The sequence below is a fragment of the Anopheles arabiensis genome, chromosome 2 (genome assembly GCF_016920715.1).
Source record: "Anopheles arabiensis isolate DONGOLA chromosome 2, AaraD3, whole genome shotgun sequence".
Taxonomy (NCBI): Eukaryota; Metazoa; Arthropoda; class Insecta; order Diptera; family Culicidae; genus Anopheles; species Anopheles arabiensis.
The window spans coordinates 52,706,311-52,723,624 of NC_053517.1; the positions used below are offsets into that span (position 1 = coordinate 52,706,311).

Genomic DNA, 17,314 nt, shown 5'->3' on the forward strand with positions numbered 1-17,314 from the left:
CCTAACATGGTAAAGTTGCGCGAGAGTGATCTCATGTGGAGCTAAAATTGGCTACGAGCACCCAAGTTTGGTACGCCTTAATGTTTAGCTGGTGCCGCGGCTGCTTGGCGAAGGGATGATACCCATGCTTCCCGGCCGAGGACAGCCAGAGAAGCCGTGAAGCACACGAGCGAGAAGCACACGAGCGATGATTATACCGCGGGTTGCGATTTTTCGCACAGGCTTCAAAGCCCCAGATGCGGACCAAAGCACGAGACTATTGGTGGAGGCGATGACGATGATGATGATGATATGATGATAAAGTTCAATGACTAAAGTGTGCCTGTTCGAAATGATTCATCAAATATTTCCCGTCTGCAATCAATCATTCCCGTTCCCCCGGGGGGATGGGGAGAAGGTTACGGATGCGTGGAAGATGAGAACTCCCCACCACGGAGCGTAGTTCACATCTGTTCGTCTGTGTGATGATTTAAATGCTGTGAATTCTTGAAGAGAGATTCAAGCACAAAGCAGAAGAAAAAGCAAACGTGCTTTGATCGGCTAGTTTAGCACAATGTACGACATGACAGGAGCAATTGTCAGATGAGATGGATCGCGGGCAGAACTAATGCGGTGCAATGTGGCGTTGAAAAAAAAAGCGCCTTGTCTACTAGCAATGTGTCGCGTTCTCTCAGCCACAGACAGCGATGTGTCGCGTTCGCTCAGCCTCAGACAGGGGCATTATGGATCAGCCCCTAATCTTCTAATGCACACTGCAAAACGCGACCGCGTGCAACAAACTTTCGAGGTTGTCTATGCAGAGCTTAGTTTGGTTGTGTTGTGCTTTAAATCCTTTCAGGTTGGTGATTGGCGATAAACTTGCTGTGCCCAGGCACTAATTAATGGCTCCGTTTTTGCTGACGTGAGTGTGTCGTCTTTGACGCCGTTTGACGTTTGGAATGTTGTGATTGGACAAGATGGATGAATGGATAGATAGGCAAGAGCGGCGGATGGTTGGATCGATGATGAGTATTCGTAGAGCAAGAACAAAGCTGGCAAAAGATGCCACTTTGACGGATGACAAGCATATGTGTTGTCGTTGGCTGGCACTACTTTGATGGAGTGCTTCACTTGGCTTAACAAAAAGTTGTTCATTGAGGTCGGTGAGTCTTTTTTTTTGTGCTCCTGTGTGGTTGTTTCCAAGTGTGTCGGTGAATCAGGGTACCCTATCGGTTTGTATTAAAAGTTTCGCCGTTCATGCGCGTATGTGCAGCTTTTAATAATAGCTTATCAGTGTGCATGTATCCCCGTGTTTGCTGAACCGGGTTCAGGCAGCGACGGTAACGATGATACTGATAGACACACAAAAACGGCAGCTCCAGTGTGAAACCTTCGCTGAGACTGGTTTCGGATTCGCGGTTCGCGATAGAGAAGAATCTTTCCCCATCAGGTTACGGTAAGGACCAGGAGAAAGGTTAAAAAAAGAAGCGAAAAAAAGAACACCCGAGAACGATGCAGACGGTACGTGAACCATCACGATCTGCGCTAAATTATGGTCGCCCTGGTCCACGGATGCACACACATGCGGTGCATTTGGTAGAGCGGGTAAGGTAAGACGCAGGGTAAGGACACAAAATTCCGCTAGATCTTGCCGTAGCAGCGCGCGAGCTTCTTGCCAGCGCGGCCAATCGAACTGGCACATCACCTGAACTTTTGTCGTTCTAATGGTGGTTCGCGTGGTTCCCGTGGTTGGTGCACTTGCACTTGCAGCGGTGTACGCCTGGATATCGTCGACGGAGCAACCAACCACGAGCACCCACGGAAAAGGGGGACGACCACGAAGCTCGCGATCGCTTCCACGTAGGATGCTTGGGTGCCGCGAAAAGCGGGACACAGTGAAATAACAACAACTACAACAACAAAAAAGGGAGAAACAATCAAAACTCCAACAGCTACAAAATAAATAGGTGAGGACATGAGTTTGGGGTGATCTTTATCGAACCGGTTTCGCCGTACGTCGCGAAATGGGTCAACGGGGTGGTGTTGTCGCCACTCGCAGTTCCAGCCCTCGCTTTATCGTCATCCTCCCCGTAGTTGCCTCGCGGTGGGTACGTGGGGAGAATATTTCAAACCACGAAGCCAGGAGGATGCTCATATTTCTACGTTTCGGTAATTCAATAAGCTCGCGTCTCGCGACACGGGCACTGGAGATTTGTTGCAATTTTTGCGCAAACAAGCGCACACGACATGAAGCCGTGGTCCATTCCGGTGGTGGTGATGCAGAATCTCAGCAAACCCTCGGCGCGCGGTGCCAAGATGCGCCCTCGGCAAAGAACAAGGAGTAAATGGGGTGTGCATGCGAAGGTGTCCCCATTTGCGTACGCGCTGATGTCACGTGCCGGCACGTTCGAAGGAAAGCAAGCGTCGGTGGATTAAGGCGGTGGCTCGATTTCGGGGCCTTTGTAGGTCACTGAAATTGTGACGCACCCGAAGGTTTCCCCATACAGCTACCGCGACAATGGAGTTGAGTCATTAGACAAACGTTTGACAAATAAAATACCATCATCATCGACGATTGGTGGGAATGGGAAGACTAAAACGGAAGATCGGGATGTGTGTGTATTGTGAAATTGAGTCGATTCATTCGTTAATGGGTTTGCATTGTGCTTTAATCGGATGAAAATTGGACTCGTAGCTATGCCATTGTTGAACTGCTCTCGGGTGGAATGCAAAAATTTTATGACGTTTTAATCCGTGCTGGTTTTATGAACTTTTAACGCTTTGGGGTGATAAGAGAGTTGGAAAGACAACATAGAACGGTGAAGATGGGGCTCGTTTTATGGCGTTTTTGATGTGAAGAGACATAAACATTCCTAAGCCGGGTACTGTAGCTGTGTAACGTGTTTAAAGCTACCAGTTTTGACCGGTTGCTCGTGAAGCTGACGGTCCTATTTGACTCATTCCTGAAAAATCTTTGCTCATTTGCTGCATTCTAAACAGTAACTCGGGGGGGGGGGGGGGTTATTCAAGTGTTTGGTTTGAATATTACAGTCAATATGAACATTTTATGTAAAACGTTGATTTAACGAAACTACTCACACTGTTATACTGTCGATATTCTTGTTATCGTTTGTTATTGATTCCAAGTGTATTCTAAATTTTCCACAAACAGCTTACCTGAAAGAAAAAAAGATGAACAAAAGATTAAAGAATATGCCATAACTTGCATAAGGGCGGCCCAATCGCGTACAGAGTACGGTTGGCCCGATGTCGTAGAAACACTTTCGCTAATTGCACGGTGGTAATCAGAATCGATTGGCGTCTAATTAGAACTGATCCTTCCGCCTCGGTCCGGCGACGATAGGGCATGGCGCCAGCCAGGCCATCAGTGTCGAGCGCCGACCGAAATACATCATCGGTGGCCAAACACGGGCACGAGTTGGACGAGTCGGGCTTTTCCAAACCAAAGGCAAAGGTAGCACGATGTTTGGTGGAAAATTGATCGTAATCCTTTCCGGGCCCGGACGTGTTGGACTTTTTGGTGTTGCGGTGTCCAAGGCCTGCCGGGAAAGGGAGGACTTTCAACGAGCCAAAGCCATAAATCAATTAGAGTTGGCCAACGCGACGCCCTGTGTGACCGGGCTGTGGGCCCCATGCAGAAGCGCTGTTAGCGCAAATTTAGCCATTTGAAGGGCGTCCTCGGCGGGATGCTTTCATCTCAAGCATGTGAGGATTGCACACGGGTGGCCACGCGTGGGAATATATTTTCACCTTCCGGCAAGCGGTAATAATTGCACGAATGGCATGCAATAATTATCTTTCTGGTGCAGTGCAAAGTTGCCCGCGAGGCGACGGGCAGCCATACATACATATATATCGGCGAGCGACAGTTGTTGATGGCGGAATAGTCAAGAGAGCGGAAAATCATTTCTTCGGGGGTCATTATTCACGCACGATTCCAATCGAAGCGTAAGCTTTTAAGCACCTGTCTGCGCAACGCGGCACGTTCAACTGATGTTTGGAGGGGCGTGCGTCTAGCCGGGAATCGGCATTTGCATTTTGCCATCAGTAATGATGATCGGGTAATGCGTGAACCAGATAACACATGCCAACGAGGTGTACATTTGGCTGTAGAATAATGGGGAAATTACACATTTCGAACATCGAACGAAAAGATCAAACATAAAGGGTTATTAAGCTTTGATGTACAAAATGCTTGACATTTTTAGCCAAATAGTGACCAAATTCCAATGCATTGCACTCAAATTGTATTGTATTGTTCGCCTCAAACCTCATGTGAGTTGTAGTGAATGTGTGTAGCATTATCGATACTTCTCTTTAATGCTAACATGACATAACGCAGAATTTAGAGGCAATGAAAAATTTCAATAAAAACAAAAATTACCAAATCTCAAAAGGAAAACGAATGTTGGCGTAAGCGAGGTACAGTATATTCCGGCACAAACTGTCTAGAAATAAATAAATCAGGCCCACCCAGCACCATCACCAGCCCAGCCCGCCCATATTGCTGTTGTTTGTTCGGCTAGCAAACATTCAGATGTGCGGTTCGGTCATTTTGATAGAAGACCGGAAAGTACGGTGAATTGCAAAAATACTAAAAGCGCAAATATTCCCGGCACGTAAAAAATGCAATTTTCAATCGAATATCCCGGCCCGTTTTTGGTCAGACCTGAGGGAAAGGATCGAGCGCGAGGGACCGGTGCGAAAATTAACCGACCGATATTGAGCTGCTAAATAATAACGCTCCAATTGAGGGAAAAGGGTGGAGACATAAACATCAACGCTGCTGGGACAACACGAGAGGTAAGGGGAGGCGGGGGTTAGTATAAAAATATGTGTTCATTTTTTTGTTTGGGTTGCTACCATGCAACGGGAGAGAACGATTTTTCATCCCCAGTACCACTTGCCAACCATTCTTTTGGGACGATGTTGATTTTTCCCACCTTTCCGCTACCGAAAGGCCGCATGCAGAGTGAACTGGACAGAGCGGAGAAAGGTTTTGCCATTTCCATTTCCTGTGGCTGGTCTGCAGGAAAGGAAGGGAAAGGAAGATGTGGATTCATCCATCGATTCCAGTTTATCGGTCGATTTTTCAAAGCGTGTTCCGTTACTTGGTCTCAACCCATCGGCAATCGTGAGCGTGTTTATTAAAGGACGCAAACGTGTATATGTTTGTGTTGCCGTTCAGGGTTGGAATGCCTGTGCTTTTTTTTTCGGTGGAAAGCATTCTTTTGTACCATTTTCAACTTTATCCACCGTGTGGGATTGGTGCGCGATTGGTGCATTCGTTCAGAAATGCAATCGATTACGATTGCTTGGTTTGTGTGACGGGTGTGCATCGAATTGGTGGTAGTCTCGCGGTGATGAGCGGTGGTAGCGATTGTGGTTGTCGGTTGAGGTTTGCGGCATGCAGTGTGCACTCCTTTCGAAGGGTAATGGTAGTGATGAGAATTTATGAATGGTTCGTTAAGTTCCCCATCCTGAGATGCCAAATGGAACCAAACAAAAAAGAGGGCGAGCAACCGAGGCATGCATGTGCATGTGCGAAATAGAGATGTAAAAAAGTGACAAAAAAAAAAAAAAAAATACGGATAACACGACCCGGAACGAAAATTGGCAACAGAATGGAAAACTGTTTGCGGTTGCATTTTGGAAATGCGAGCGTGCCCGCGCGTCCGATGGGAAACGGTAAAAACAAAAGCAGGATAAAAACCCGCCCCAAAGCAAATACACAAACGGGCCGAAACAACAATGCGTGCGTATTAACGCTTGCGTTCAATTATTTGTTCTGCGGCGCTTTGTTGCTGATGAGTTTATTAAACGGGGGCCTTGGTGCAAGGTTGGTGCAGGTTCACTTCACACTCTTGCTGAAAATTGCCACGCCATGGTTGTGCCCGGTGGATGGAGAGCTGTTTGTGTGTGTGTGTGCGTTTGTGTGGCTTTGCATCTCCATTCAAAATCAGTTCTGAAGTGTGACACTCCTGCGTTGCCGGTGGCTGCATTGCAATCGAGTGACGTAAGGCGCCTGGCCTGGATGCAACTGTAGGGAGGAGAAATGCATCCATGGGGACCATTCGGAAAGATGCCCACGGCATATTAAACAAGCAAAAGGCGCGACCTCGGCTAAAGTAAGACAGTGTTCGCACACAACAAGGTCATACGAAGGAGGGTTCCCGGATGGCTGAAAAAGGGAGAAAGGGGATAAATTATGAACCAACTTCAGTGGATTAGAGGAGCTTGCATGTAAAAACGCGAACAAGGTGCAAGAAATTCTGAACGCAAAGCAGCTTCGCAACATCCCACGGGCAGGCGGGCACCGTGAGTGGATGATGTTCTTTTAAATAAAATATTATTACAACCATTGGTCTCATTTCAGCTTAAGCAGGATTATCCTTGTTCCGACTTTCTCTACCGTGTTTCGCTAGTTCCGGTACAACCTTCATTACCAATGGCTCCCGCTTCAAGGAGGTTAATTTATTGATTCCGTACGATCGAATACGGGGGCATTAGGGCACGGTCTCCGGGTTTCACGGGCCCGTGCGCTTGCCTTTCTTCCTTCCAGTCCCGATTTCGTATTGCGATCTCATCCTACCGATACGTTGTACAAGCCGCAGATTGATCAATCTGCTCACCTAAAGAGGGAAAATGGGAATTGATCCTATCGGAGGCGAAGTGGTGGCGGGTGTTTGTTTGTTTTGTCTTTGCTTTGCTACTCGGCCAAGACGCCAGCCAGGGTCTCTCCGTCCCCCACTTCCCGGTACGTTTCTGTGGTTTTACATCGTTACGTGCGATCACGGTGCATGCTTAAAGGTCGTTCCTGCCAATCTGGGACCAAGCTACACACCCTCTTCCCCTTCAATGCGCTTCGTATGAATAATTCAAGCGGCTCCTACCCCCCTTTTCGCGATCAGTATCACGCCCGTGCATCTCATTGAGCGCGAATTTAGCCCACCACCGCGCTAATCCTAGTTCGGCAAAGACTTGTCAGATTTAGATGTCGCTTGTGCATGCTTGCGGCATGTTAGTAGCTGCATGCTTTTCTTTTTGTTGCTGTTCCCGGCGCTGCCCTGCCGAAAGAAGTAGGCAAAGAGGGAAGCGAAACCAGAACGAACCACCTGTTTGTGGCTGTTCGCGTGAGGTTGCGGCGAACTGACATTTGGTCTAATTTTCAGTCTTATTAGCACCGTTTTTGGTCGCGATAGGTACGTGAGAGCGAACGCAGGAAAGAAGTTCGTTCGCAAGGAGAGGAGGAGGAGGAGAAGGAGGACACAACTTTCCACAACCACAAATACGCTCTGCTGTGGATACAGATCTTACGTGGGAGCTAGCAGCAAACAAAAAAGCCAGTCACTATTTGCCATTTATAAGAGCGGTAGTGGTCCTCATATGCAATTTTTGACCGGTTGGGAGCAGGGGTTTGTTGTTTGGGATTTTTGTAGTTGTACGATTTGTTGTACGTCTCTTGAAGGAATCGGTTTTCGGCTTCTCATCCGGTGCTAGGCGCTGTACTGTAGCTGTCGCCAAGTTTGTTGCCCATCCAGTCCAGGAGAATTCGTTGAAATGTTGCCATTTTCAAAAGGCAAAGAAAGAAAGAGCAAAGAAGGAGATATTTACACTCACAACAAAATAAACTGGTTTTATCCGCTATGCATATGAGATCGCGGTCCCTTCGGTGGCCTTATTTTTAGCGAATATTTTGTTTATCAAAGTTCTACAGAGCGTGCGGATTCTTATTTTTACTGGCCGTATTTTCATGCTTAACGCCCTTGTGTGGATGGTTCGCATCGATGGTGGAGAACGTGAGGCCGAAGAGATATCGGTAAAAATGTATGTCGTGCCACCCATTTCTCTTAATCCGGCGTTGGAATACACCGGAGCAGGTTAATGTGTTTGTTGAGTGGCGGTGTGTTGGGAAGAACGAAAAATTATCTTCTTTCCGGTCCGATGGCTCAAGTTTGCGAAGCTCATCCGCCACTGCGTCGCAATCTTGGCATTCACAGTTGTTATGTTTCGAGCGTCCAACAAAAGACAGAACAGGATGCGAAAGGTTTTAAGGCTTGTTTGGTTTGTGTGTGTGTGTTTGCGTGTGGCAGAAAAATTGTCACCAACCAATACCGGTGGCCCAATTTTTGGTCAGTTTCAGACTTTCACATCGATAGAGGTGAACGATCTTTCGCTTGGACATTCTTTTCAATCTACAGCATGTGTGCGGGGAATATAATACAGCAAAACGCGTCTTTAAAGCGCCATCCCAAGCAAGACCCAAAGCCTGTCTTTGTGTGTTTGTGTATGTGGTGCGCCCTGTTAGGGGTTTCCCTAATGTTTCTTTGGCTCGGTGTTCTTGGGCGAACGAAGAATTAAGAACCTAATGGAAGAGGCAGCACCATGACAACGGCAAGGAAGATCATGAAATGATGATGATGATGATCATGATGATGCCATAGGCCTTGAACTTGCGACTTGTGTCGGCACTACACGCTGACTACATGCGGGTGACCCGCGCGGATGTTGGTAGTTAATGCAGCCGTACCGAGCTAATGATTCGCCATGGTGTTAGGTCGAATCGTTCGGTTACTCGTCTCCAGTTTGTATGCTGAGGCGTCCTAGCCGTCTTTATGTCATTCGGTACCTAGCGTCGATTGGTCCGTTTGCCGAGGCGAATCTTCATACCCGTGCTGGTGTACACGCGAGAGCGTTTATTATTTTATATGACGAAATTATGCAAATTCCTGGAGCATGTCGTAAATGGTCGGTAACCGTTGAGATTCGCAGAAGAAGGTTCACACACACTAGCAGTGGTTGCTGCGGTTTAAGATGAAAACTACACCAAAAGATTCACGCCGTGCCAAGCTTAACAACAGCAAGACGTACCGACAGCAAGGGAAGCGATAAGAGCAGGTTGAAAAAGGGACGAATGGAGATCGTAAAAGTTTAGCGAACGATGTCTGCAAAAGTTTGATGATGTCGAGCGTACTTGTGAAGGTGAGAATGTTAAAGTCGCTGTGTAGAAAAGTCTATCCTCACTATTGACATTCGATAGTTGAAAAGCTATAAACAAAATCAGGTTTTTAGCACTGTTTGAGTTTCACAAAAATGATCAATAGATAGAGCAAACAAATTATTTATGTTTGTGCTTGAATGAATTTCGCGCCTGCACACAATGCGAGGTGTTTTGTTCCAAATCACAGGTTGGTTAGCGCAGGTCGTTTGCTCATGACGTCTGCCAGCTACGGGGTTGAAGTTGGCGATGTGCGTTGTTTGATGTTCATTAGAATGGGGAACAAAATCACCATGATTATCAGTCAATTTGATGGGATTTAAATATGACTCAAAAGGCGATAAGTGAATGTGTCAGCGGAACAATGGAATAAGGCATCTTTACATCATTAATAATCAGCAACAGCTGGAGCACGCTGTGCACAAAGAAAGACGCAATCTATTAACCGATTAGGGTTTTTTTTTACATTAACTAGCGGCCAATGAACAAAGCCGTCGGGTTTGTGGATAGCAAGAAGCAGATACAATGCTGCGTCGGGGATCTTCCGGTTCGTCACTTGTTGTACTGTTGGAGTCTTTTGTACCGGGATGCGTGAATCAGCTTAGCGTACGTTCACTTACGATCGCTTTGTTTTTGAATCTGTTTCCAGAATTGGATTGGGACAAGATTTCTGAAAACATTCCTTAGTTTCATAAAAAATGTTAATCGAGATAAAAATGAAATTCAACCTAGAATGATAATGTAATTTTTGTGCATCGATCGAGCTTTTTAGATAACAGAAAAGTTTCAAGTTTTACACTAACACAACCCAACAAAAAACAAAGAACTCAATTGATTTGGCCAAAATAAGTGGCAAGAAAGGGAAATCGTATTCTACATATGGTTCCACTTTCCTGATCAGTATTCATTCGTCTGTCCCAGATAAACGGCGCTGTCGTCATTGCAAGTGAAATTCTCCTTCGTTTCTTGCAGACTTTTTTAAACTCGGCTCGCAACGATAGCTGGAAGAAAATGGCTAAACCGCCAAGCAAAATCATAACTGCGAATGCTCAAATCGTTCGCCACCCATGCGGAATACTGATCAATGTCGATTTTGGGACCGATCCTATAGTAATCTTTTGACTGGTGAGTTCGCACCATACCGGGTAGCATCCCGGGCGCACGTCGTCTTTTCAGGGTGAACGAGGACATTCTGCTTCTGCTACGCTGTCAGTATTCATGGTGGCGCAGAGAAGCGTGTCATCAAATTAAAATTCGGTAATTGATCAAGCAGGCCAACGGCATGAGTAGACACATACACACACACATATTCACACAAACACAATCAGTCAAACTCCGACACGTTTTCGGCAGAAGATCCACAGCTACTGGCAAATGGGTTGGAATGCATTGAATAGCGTTGTGTATATTTTAGCTGGCTTGATGCGAGACGTGTGTTAGGTGAGGCGGATAGGATGGAAGAAACAAAAAAACCTAATAAAAAACATTCAACTTGCGAGGTTGTGGCTTTAAATGCAGTGATCATCATTGCCAAAATCTAGGCCTGATTATGGTGTAGAATACGCAACGTAACGCTCACATTGCGGAAGCGCGTTGTTCTTATCATTAAATTGGACAATTGACAGTTACCGTGTTACCAGTGTTCCGGGTGACGATTGCACCAACCAAACATGCAACGTGATGGTGCGGCTCATGCCTATTAAGGTTAATAAAATTGTCTTCATGGACAAGCATGCCGAAGCGCTCGATTACGTCGCTTTTGGTAGCAAGTTTGGTAACAGGCAACGATTCACAGCAAGTGTTAGTTGGGTGGAAGCTTTGCGGCGTCATTGGGGTAGTGATTTTTCTGTATGTATGTGTGTGTAGACTGTGTGGGAAAAATGAAAATGAGCTACTCGGACAGTTGTGCGGAAAATCCAATGACTAAACATGAAGCAGAACGAATGTCAAGGTCATTCACCATATCGCGTGATTGAATGAATGGGTGTTCGTTTACTTTTTGGAAGAATTTTTAGCAAAAATAAAATGCTCTTGGGAACGCGACAGCAATGAATTACTTGAGGGTAGAAATAGCTAAACGATTTGATTAAAATAACTTGATTGGATACTGATAAATAAATGTTTTCCATACGGCGTTAGCTCTTCTTATCGCTTTGCCTAGAGGCTCTTTAACTGGTCTATCGGTAGGTTAATTGGAATGAACCCTATTTTAACCAATGAGCGAACTCCTCATCGTATCGTGGAATCGAAGCGCGAAAGGAAATCATCAATCTTTTCGAAAACATGACTTCAGTAACGATGCTGGGTGCAATAAAACCAAAGACATAACACATCATTGCTGCCACATCCGATCGGTTCTAGACGTTTAGCTAAGGGTAGCACCAGTCGCTGGAGCTGTTGTGGCGATACGTTGACCGCGCAGTTGAAGGTAATGTGGCAAAATTAATTAGTTGCTTCGTGAGCGCAAAGATGCGCCCAGAGCGACGCTTAGATCGCCTGCCTATTAATTATCGGTGTGTGAGCTTGAGTGCGATAATTTGGAATATGTTTATTCACGTGACATGGCGTGCGATTCAGCGAACTCAAATGGCGACCTCCACCATGATGAGCGATGAGTAAAAGGGCTTTGCGATGTTTGGATTTGTTTTTATTCTACTACTCCTCAACTGCACGCTGGGCGATGATTAGGTCGCGTCGGAATGTGACGGCTGCTTCCCGGGTGACCTCGTGGGTCAGCGTTGATGAGTCCATTACGGAGCCGCAGGAACAGCAAAAACATCCGCAGTCAGTTGAAGGTATGATCGATTCTAATGAAGAATGATCATGGCATCGTGATTTCGTCAGAATGGTTCCGGTTGTGTGATCTCTTTGACGCACCGCGCATCTTCTTTGGCGCTCGAGTGCTCCAAATTGGTCGGTTCGACAAGCTACTACCGGTACACCTTCTGACCGGACGATGATTAGCATAATCGTGAGAAGTACAACCCAGCACCAACAGGTCATCCGTTGCTGTCGAATGGCATGTTGAACAGCGATTGTTACGAGCCTGTTTCGTGGTGGTGTAAAGTATGTGTGTGTGTGTAAGGTGAATTTGGCAGCTCCCCCTTGTTTTCTTCCGGAACAACCACGGCGAACGACGAAATGTCACACTCATTTGGGTAATGTCATTGAGCAAAACGGTTCCAAAGTACACAACTTAATAACAACCATTTCGCTATGTCCTTCCGAGCGAAAGCCGTTGCGGTGAGTAAGCGTTCAGAATCGATTATTGTCAAAAATTAAATGGACTGCAACGTGCCGTTTTCTTTACACCGGTTTCGCGCTACCGCAAAGGTTCCGATGCGTGACGCTTGTTTGACGTTCTTGTCGGATCCATAATCATATACAACATAATTGGGAGCAAAACGTCCAGCAAATGGACCGATGAGGAAAAAAGGAAGATCAATCATAATTACATTATTCTCTCTTTCTTTGTCTTCTTTTGATGAGGTACGTCACCAGAAGGTACATGTTCCAGAGGCGATTGCCAAGGAACGGATGCATTCCACGCGTTACCAACTTCGTTGTCCTTCGCGATCAGATGTGCAACCCGAGCCGGAGAACAGTAAGTTTTAACGTAGAACTCGTTCCGAATGTGGTTCACGAGTTCATTATGAAATACCAATTGAACATGGGTGTAATAAAGCAGAACTGGTCGCCGCGTTATTCGCTTTAAATGGAAAAGTGTTCCCATATTTTGTGTGATTTACGCACTTGCCATCGGGCAATCGAGGGGCATAAATTTAAATTATCATAAATGGAAAATTGATTTTATCCCGCAAAGGTATTTTTAAACTTTTTACAATCCGAGCGAAAAGCCAATCGCACAACGTAGCTATATCGGCGTACGTGCAATTTGGGCGAACAGGCTGACCCGAGGAACCTAACATGCTCGAGCAACTTTCACCAATGAAGAATATTGCATTAGCAAGATAAAAAGAACACTATGCGTCGGTTTCTTCCTTTTTTTACATTATAAACACGACAAGTACTGTTCGTATAATGATAGCCTGTTCTTAAGGGCAATCGGTTCGATTTCGTCTCGTTTCGCCAAAAGTACCGGTTTTGCGGTGGCAAAGTGCAGATAGGAATGGATTCTTCAGCCACCACACTATCAGTGGTGAATCTGGGTGAATGGAGTGAGAAATTTATGACCGAATCCACTTGGCACCCTCGGCGCTACTTCGTCATGAGCGTTGGGGTCACGAACCATACTCCGTACCCGTATGAGAGTTGATAATTTGCATGACATCAAGATGATTATCACTTACACGGCTCGTAAATCTTTGGCCACAAATTTTGGGCGGGTTTGGTAAAAAACAACCTCACATTGCTGTATACGAAACATAAATTTGTGCAGCTGAAGTTTAGAACAGCTTAAACTAACAATAACACAAAGAATATCACAACATACCTTGGACTAGAGTTAAAGAAACTAGCACTAACTGGATTGCGGTTGGACAAGCGAATAAAAAAAAATACACACACTGCTATATGTTCTCCGCAGCTTCTTCACTTTGTTGAGGTCGCTGGTCCGGTCATTCCACAATTGTTCCTTGACAAGAAACACACTCGCTCGGAGCAAGAACGATATGAACTTTCACCAATTTTTCCGTTCCTGTACCCTGCCACTAACACAACAAGATCGTTTCGCGATCCTGCAGGACTAAGATGCGAGATTGGCAGTATTTGTAAATTTAATTTTCTGTTATTCCGTTTTGCGCTCGGGTGCTGAACGGCGTGAAAAGTTATTTCCAACGCTTAAGGGCCAATGAATTCAGGAGCAAAGTTCACACTATTTGGGTTTGGTAGATCGATTATTGTGTTGCACTGATATGGAACTGGCTCTTTGTCGGGATCTCAATAGGCAATGATCCTCCAGCGGAAACACTCATTTACAGACACTGTCACGCACGTAACTAGCAACACCTACACGGACAAAACGGCCAGACTGCGCCTGTGACCGCGGCCAGTCGCGGACGGATACAAAGTATTGCTCCAGTGCTGATTACAGCGGTTACTTATATACCTTCATCGGGATCGCGGTTTGCGGATCGCGCGGATCGTTTGTTCTGCCGTCCACCCCGGTTCAGCCACCGTTCGCGATCATTCTCCGACGGTTCTACTTCCTCTTCCTCCCCTTCGCACCAACAGTGCCGGTCATCCCCAGGAGGGAGCCGAAAGCTTGCCGTGAGCGAGAGCGCATTTGAAGCCGCATCTTCGGGAAGTTCATGCGATCGAGTACGCAAAAAAACCCATCATTCTACAATCGAGCAAGCGAGCGAGATAGAAACACTATGATAGAGGGAGAATGGCTGGGAACTGTGAGCGAGAAGACAACGCTCTTTCCGAAGACATCCCACAGGAAGCACTTCTTCAGTCGGGGCTCGCGACAGCCAACCCGAAGCTCCAACCGGGATACGAATCGAGTTCAACCCCCCCAAAAGGAGGAGGGTGGGTAGGAGGCAAAGGGAGGTTGGTGCGCGCTAGTTTTCACTCGCCCGGTGGGATGAGGGGAGGAGCAGAGGAACGACTGGTGCTGGCCGCTAGAGGCAATGCCGACTGTGGTTTGCTTCTTAGTGGCACGCGGTCGCAAACGATCCGACGGTAAACAAACACGTACAATTGAAGCGAGACGCCTGTTTCCCACCGCTGCCGAAGCTAGAAGGAAGACAAACACGCGAAACACGCTGCCCAGCATGCTGAAGACTGGCCTCAGCATTGAACTTGAACGCGCGTGCTCGTTTGTGATCGTGACGATGACGCCACTAAAGCTCCCAGTGGGGTTGGTTGGTGGCTGACGATGTGGGGTGATCAGTAGAAGGGATGAAAGATGTGACGTAAGCGCCCGATCGAGCGGTGTGCAGCGTCGGGTTCGGTTCGTGTAGCACCAGAGTTGATGGACCTCCGTGCGACAGTTGTGTGCTGTGCAGCATCCAGCTCGTTCGTCACGCGACATGATCAAAGTTGCTGTAGGATCAGCAGCCGGTGCGTGTCGATCATAGGCTCTATTGCGCCTCCATAATCTAATATAGATCGAGTGTTGGTTTTCCCTGCACACGCAAGGGACGCATAAAAATTTACCTTACTGCCAGCAATGAGCCCACCGTGCGTTACATTAACATATAACGGATGTCAAGTATCTGTTGATGAAGAGCGAACCCATATCCGATCCCCGCCAGCCTCGATCAATGCCGGTGCATCCATCTATCATCACCCAATCAGGGCAGGCCGGTCGAAAGCGTATAACATTGTCGTAAAAAATAACAGTCGATTTCCTCACGGCTTTTTCGTGCTGCACCGACCGGCATAGCTTCCTCGGTTGCAGCTAGCGCGAATGGAGCACTAAACATGGTCATTTTCGTAATAAATTATGCTCACTAGCGATGCGGTGCTATAAGCGTTGTTTCTTTTGTTTTGTGCAGCACAATGCAGCTTTTTTTCGTTTCGTTTTTGCTAGCCGTAACAGCTGTTCCACTGATAATTATGCGTTTTAACTGAATGGAAATGTTCGTAAGCATGCAACCGGTCGTGCTAGGAGTCCGGTGGCTTTGTGTACCGCTGCTTGATGACCAGCGATCCTTTATGAACTATGCTTGAACTTGAACTTGATGTCAAAGGATGATTTATCTTGTAGTTCGTGGTATTACCGAGTTATTAAAGTATTTTGAAAAGCCTTCTTCTGGTCAATCGATCGTGAATTATTGCGTGTTTAATTACATTTAAGTGAAATTGAAGCATGTTCAAATGAAATATATTTTTACTAGTAAAGCTCCGTGGAGAAAATGGACCCAGAAACAACCATTTGAGATACACAACAGAAATATAATTGAAATATGTAAAAAAATTCAACTTCATTTTATTTTTTTCCCATGAACAAATAAAAATAAAATAACTTTTTAAAAATGTTAGCAAAACCTAAAAGTAGTCTTAAGGTTAAATATATTCTCAATGTTGCTTTGTTTCAGGTATTATTGTAATGTGTTGGAATTCAATGTATTAGTGTTCTACCAATAAGAGTGTAAAACATTAAATGCTTGTTGTTTTCGAAAAAATAATCAAGTCTAAAAATAGTTTTTACTAGCGTATATCAAAAGCCTTATTTGACCCAGAAATTTGAACGAAAAAGAAAAAAAAAAAAGGTTTACATCAAAACTTAGCTAAGTTTGACTTACTCAGAAAAACTCAGACACAAAATACCAGAAATCCCAGTTGATGCGAATATTCTAACAACATACATAGTCTAATACCTCAGTTGCTCTAATGAAACAACCCAAGCATATGAACTGCAACAAGTTTTCGTTTTTTGAATCCCACATTTCCACATCGTTCGTGTGCTTAGAAGGAAAGATGCGTTGACCAAGCACAACACGATAAAATCGTTCTTAACAGCACTTTCCAGAAGTGGTAATGCAATCCATTTCATCGGAAAAGCATGACTAACGACGGGACACCGAACCACCAGTGTACGCCAGTGACTGTAGCCGCTAGGACTTTTACTTAGAAAGCATGTAAGGGCTGCATCAAAGAGGTTGGCATCGTTTTTTTTTTCACTAGCACCCCCCTCGTGTCGTTCAGCCTCGGTGTCGTCTTTCTGGGGAAGCACAAATCGCCTTGGTAGATCTTGGTAGAATTTCGGGAAAAGCAAATGTCTGAAGCAAACGATGGAGTAATTTATTAAGATATCATTGTCTCACGTTGCCAGCCTCGTACGCATCCGCATCCTGTCCAATCCTAGTTCTGGATGAGTCCGTAAAGTATTGGAGCGTACCCATCACACCACGACGCAGTGTGGCTGGTCTCGGTGGTACGCTGAGTCGTTTTTTTGCTCCTCCAACTGGGTGCTGGAAAGTGTCCTGTTCATTTTGTTCCTGTCAACCAAGCCTGCCAGGCTGCCATGTACGGGTGAAAAACTAGGCAGTATCAGTAGAAGCAGAAGCTCAGGCAACACGTCAAGCGAGAGATTGCTTTTCTGCTAGCGGGCGTAATTTTTGCTGACTCAAGCGTGCAGCTGGTTTGTTCCGAAACGAAAGCTCATCTACAATTGGCTGATGGCGGTGGTGCTTTGAGTTTGGTTTCCGTTTCCCTTCAAAAAAGAAAAACTGCTTCTGCAGTAACTCTTAGTAAAGTTAAATTTTGATTTTAAATTATAGTGTGTGGATTGACTTGAAGATAAGTATTGATTGTATGATTATATTTAGGAAAACATGTTTGACTATTTTGTATATCTCAGTTCATAAGTGAACGTGAGCAATATGTGAAGCAAAACATTAAAAC

At 45.7% G+C, this 17,314-nt stretch overlaps 1 protein-coding gene across 1 annotated transcript in view; it reads right to left on the reverse strand.

The window, feature by feature from the left end:
• The window catches only part of LOC120895016 (serine-rich adhesin for platelets-like), a 54,959-nt gene extending 40,939 nt beyond the window's left edge, over nucleotides 1–14,020 (reverse strand). The window contains 1 exon segment of the mRNA XM_040297980.1: nucleotides 13,452–14,020. The gene's annotated coding sequence lies outside the window, so the exon portion shown is untranslated.
• Between the last annotated feature and the right edge of the window lie 3,294 nt (nucleotides 14,021–17,314).